The 5,279-nt window shown below is 37.7% G+C and overlaps 1 long non-coding RNA gene across 1 annotated transcript; it reads left to right on the forward strand.

Moving 5' to 3' along the window:
• The first annotated feature begins 56 nt into the window (after positions 1–56).
• LOC309871456 lies at positions 57–4,275 on the forward strand. Its single transcript, XR_014315290.1, has 2 exons — positions 57–157; positions 3,717–4,275. It is a non-coding gene; the product is annotated as an uncharacterized lncRNA (long non-coding RNA).
• The last annotated feature ends 1,004 nt before the right edge of the window (positions 4,276–5,279 follow it).

Consider the following 5,279-nt stretch of genomic DNA (forward strand, 5'->3'; position numbering starts at 1 on the left):
TCGGGAGCTTAGGTCCGCCGGGAGGGGAGCACAGGAACTGTAGGGCTGAGTGACGGCGGGGCCGATGTGGCCCGAGAGCGTAGGAGCCGTTTCGGGTCTCGGCCTGAAGCCCTCCGAGGCCCGTGACCTGCAGAAGACCCCCCCCCCCCACTCCGAGGTGTGTGCGGCGCTCCGGGGGTCCTCGTGGGAGGTTTAAATATCAGTAAAGCGTCTGGTACAGAAGTCATTAATACAAGCTCCCTGCCTTTTTCCCTCTTCTGAGCGTTTAATACGCCAAAAATGTGGGTATTAGAAAATGACAGTTTACCAGGAAAGTGTTTATTTACAGCTAGGTTCTAGTGCATTTTCCCGTTTAATCCTTCCAGCAACTCCAAAATAGGAAATTTAGGATGAGAGAGGTTAAGAAACTTGCTTATTAGAGGAATATCCAAAATAAGAATGAGCTCATCATTGATCAATATTATTATACATTAATTATTAATATTGCAATTATATTAATTGTTGACATATTTTGCATTAATATTGCAATGTTGCAGAACTGTTTTCTTAATTGACTTCTGTGTCAAATTGGATTTGAATGGGTCTTGCTGCCTCGGCACTGTTTCGCCCCCACCCCCCACCCCAGCCCTGTCTGTGATGACAGATCCACTTTAAAGTTGATCTTGAACTCTTAATTCAGGTAGTTAGGAAAGGAAAAGACCACCTTAATTTGAAAATCATCGTAGATCTGAGTATTTATCAAAAGAAATCTTTAATGTCTTATGTGCATATTGAAATACTGACATTGTGAGAAAAGTTAAACTTTCTGATCTAGCAATGTGAAAAATTTTTTTTAAACCATAAATAAAAAAATTTAAAAAAAAACATTGGAATCAAATACCTACAATTCTCATAGACATTGGATAATCCTGTGAAGTGAGAATGGGCAGTATTTCAATCTCTCCTTTGCTTTTCACTCACTAAATTGCCTTTATTCGTTCTTTCCACTTCCTAATTTAAGACAGTTTCTCACTGTTTCTTGGAAGTTTTCTTCTCTATGCTGCGTCTGCCTGTAATAGTTGGCACTATGTGGTCTTTTATCGTGGTAATCATTTTCCAGTATATACTTGTTTCAGATCATGTTAAGTGTATACAATGATGTATATCAATTACAGTTCAGATAAAACTAGAAGAATTTAATACCTATATATTATATATATAAAATACATAGATATTAAGCCAACTTTACTATGAACTACTGATAGTACTGTGAAATATAAAGTAGGACAGCAAAGGGTCTGGCATTTTGGCCTAAAGGACAATGACAGGCTAATACATAGGACTAAAAAGTAGGAGTGCTTGGCTGGCTTTGTCAGTGGAGCGTGCGACTCTTGATTTTGGAGCTATGAGTTTGAGCCCCATATTGGGTATAGAGATTATTTAAAAATCTTTGAAAAATAAATAATATGAGTAACAGTGCTTCTAGCATTGCATTTCCCTAACATTTTAAGACAGGAGAATATCCAAATATTAATCTCTGATTTCATTTTCTAGAACATGACAGGTGTCAATAAGTTAACAGGTTAATGTGGGATGAAGGAGGTAGAAAATGCAGAAACCCCGGAAAACAATTTCAGCTATAAGATAGTAGGTACATAAAGTAAATAAAGAGTGTAATATATTTCCTAACATAGTTTGGAGGAGGGCAAAGGAAACCTTAAAATTCTACAGTTAGTATTTGTTTTATAGTAAGTTCATTTAAATCTGTAATTGTTCATTTCTATCCAGTAAGATTAAATAGGTGGGCAGCTTACATGTCTGAGGGGATTGGGAATCTCTGTCACTGAAATTTTCCCCAAAATTGGGAAAAAATAATTAGAGAAGTCTGTAACATAAATCCAAATAAGAGTCCATATGTAGGGGTGTCTGGGTGGCTCAGTCAGTTAAGCGTCTGCCTTCCACTCAGGTCATGATCTCAGGGTCCTGGGATCAAACCCTGCCTATTTGGCAGGCTCCATGCTCAGCAGGGTGTCTACTACTCCCTCTGCTTCTCCCCCACTCTTACTCACTCTCTCTCTCTCTCTCAAATAAATAAATAAATAAAACCTTTAAAAAAATCCACATGTAAACCCTAGTTCTCATGCTTGAAATTAATTTCAAATTTTTATCTCTCTACTCTTGTTATTAGAATTATTTTTTTTAAAGAGTGAAAATATTCTGGTCAGGTATCTTATCCCAACTTCTCTAGTCAATCATGCAAGTGCTAACATTAAGAGAAACAAAGAATATGAAAAGAAAAAGGACTGTAAATAAATAACCTTGGATAATTAGCCAAGTTGACAGTGTACTTTAGTTCTATGAAAACATAAATGCTTTTAACAGCCACTAATATCTATAGTGCAATCACAGCAATACTGTGTTTGGCCCTTATCCTTTAATTGATCCTTTGTGGAGGAAGTTGTAAAAATAAAAATCCCGCCCTTAGAGAGTAGTAGTATCTTGCCACATTTATGCTTTCCTTGGTAAGTTGCAAAGCACTAAAGGTCTGGCTGTGCTAACTATCAACACATCTGAGGCTTTTGGAAAAAAAAAAAAAAAAGGACTCTATTCCAAATCTGTTAATATTTTCTATTGATAAATTGAGAAACTAGAAATATGTTTGCCTTCCCCTTATATCAGACATATGATGAGGCATAGGTTTGTTATTTATAATAATTTTTTTAGTCTGGGACACACTAAACTTGAGCCACTTTCTGTTTCTTGGGACCAGAAGAAAATAGTGATAATGCAAAGAAGTAGCTTTGCAAATGGATCTTATATAAATATAAATAATAATGATTGGAAGTTAAACCAGAAAATTGAAATTGTTTCTCTAGGAATCAAGTTAAGTCTTGTAGGAGTGAGCCATTAAGTATTGACAAAAAAGCCAGTATCTAGTAACTAGTAAGGCACAGATTTCAGTCATTGTAATAAATATACCAACAGCCTTAAATAGAAAGGAATAAAATGATTTGATTTAGATTCAAAACACAAGAGAGGGAATTCATTGTAGGGCCAACCTCCTCAAGACTTGCAGAGATTAACTCCAACAAAACTCTGTAATTTAGCTCACCCTTTAATTTATTAAGAGATTAAATTATTAAGAGATCTAAACTAGGGGCACCTGGGTGGCTCAGTCGGTTAAGTGGCTGCCTCAGCTCCGGTCATGATCCCAGAGTCCTGGGATCAAGCCCCACATCAGGTTCCCTGGTCAACGGAGAGCCTGCTTCCCCCTCTCCCTCTGCCTGCTGCTCTGCCTACTTGTGCTTTCCCTCTCTCTGTCAAATAAATAAAATCTTTTTTAAAAAGAGTGAACTAAATTTTTGTCAACTTCTAGTGCTAATTTTTCATTTATTCCTTCCTGCAAAAGTACTGCTGGTACTAAATCTATCAAGGCTTTACCTAAGAGCTTTTAGGCAGTCCATTCTTGTAGGAACCTCTAAAAGAAATAAAAATGCTCACAAAGACAGGCATTATCTACAAACGAGGAAGTAAAAAAGGTTGGTTTCAATATATTTACCCTCTTCCCTTTGCAATAGTTTAAAAATAACAAAGGGATTTTTAACATTATTTAGTGTATGACTTGCTTTACTTTCCATTCTAGTCCTCCTTCCTGTCAAGAATTTAAGAATCTTGTTGTCCTTTTTGTTGCTTATGGTACCCTGTTTTAATGTTTTTATCTATCCTTTCTATTTCAGGGCAAGTGGCTGAATTTTGGAAGGTAAGAAATCACCCTCATTAACCACCAAAAAAAAAAAAATTAAACCAATGCTGTGGACTCCTTCAGTGATTTTCTTCTGAGAAAAGCCTTCAAATATGAGCACAAGGTAATTTTTTTTTTCCTCCACAGAATCCTAAGCATTTTAGTTCATTTTAAAGGGGTCCATGTAGGTACACCTGGCTGGCTCAGTTGGTGGAGCAAGTGACTCCTGATTTTGGGGTCTTGAGCTCAAGCCCCACGTTGGGTGTAGAGATTACATAAGAACAAATAAAGGAGTTCATGTAATTACTGAAAATGGAATGCAAATATAATTTTTCAAGTGTTTTGTGTTTTGGGGGGCACTTGGGTGGCTCAGCCAGTTAAGCATCTGCCTTTAGCTCAGGTAATGATCTCAGGGTCCTGGGATCGAGCTCACACTGGGCTCCCTGCTCAGTGGGCAGTCTGCTTCCCCCTCTCCCTTTGCCCCTCCCCACCCACTCCTGCACTCTGTGTGTGTGCGCATCTCTCTCTCTCATATAAATAAATAAAATCTTAAAGTGTTTCTGAATATGGTACGTATTCTTTAGCTATTAGTTTTCTGCACATACTTCATAGTCCTTAAGAATTGAGCAGAGTTATTATTCATATTTTTATAAACCATGTCTCCGTGTAACTCAGCATTAATTTTTTTCCTGGTTAAATCAGGTTATTTAATAACCTTATTTCTGGTGCACAGGCTGATACATAGGATAAGAGGGGACAGAGCTGGGCAGCTCAGTACTGATAGCGTTAAAAATAGTTGTGTTTCTTGGCAAAATTGCAGTTAGACTAGGTCCCTTCGGACATTATGAACAAAGTACAGGGCTAGATCTCTTTTGGAAGAGATCACTGCTTTCTTATTAAAATGCATATTTTACCCAGTAAAACTAGATATTACCAAAGTAAGGTCAACTTGTGCAGATGTCAACCAGAGTTTGGGATGGATTTTCTGGTACTAAAGCCAACCCTCTCTTCTGTTCTTTTCAATTCCAAACCCATTTCCCAGGAGGCAAATTAGCCTAAATGTATTCTTTCCCTTTTTCCACAAATACTTAGAAAACTGTTGTATACCAGTCATGTCCTAGATTCTAGGTAACCTGCACACGTCTTACACAGAGTCATCTGTGTAAATAGATGATTACACAATCATGTAAGTGCAAACTTACATGATTGCACACTATCTAGACTCCAGCCCCTAAAAGGTAAAAAAAAAAAATGTCTTCCAAGGAATGTTTTCCAGATCTCCTATAGAATCTGGTAAAAGCTATAAAACATCTGCAACACAAATTTTGTGTAAAATTTAAAGGATTCCTGTCACCCAGGAGACCCACTCACCAACCCTAAGGTAAGAACCACTAGGCAGTGCTCACTCGATCTTCTGAGCTCAGAGTTCAGGTGGTCTTATGAACTGTTTGCTGTGTTCCCAGGAGTCAGGTCTTGTGCTTGGTCTCTGCAGCCCTTAATCTCATATATTAGGTGGAGAAAACACAGGGCTGTCACCTCAGCTTTTCTTTTAGAGCCA

The sequence above is a fragment of the Mustela nivalis genome (assembly GCF_964662115.1).
Source record: "Mustela nivalis genome assembly, chromosome: 8".
Classification (NCBI taxonomy): Eukaryota; Metazoa; Chordata; class Mammalia; order Carnivora; family Mustelidae; genus Mustela; species Mustela nivalis.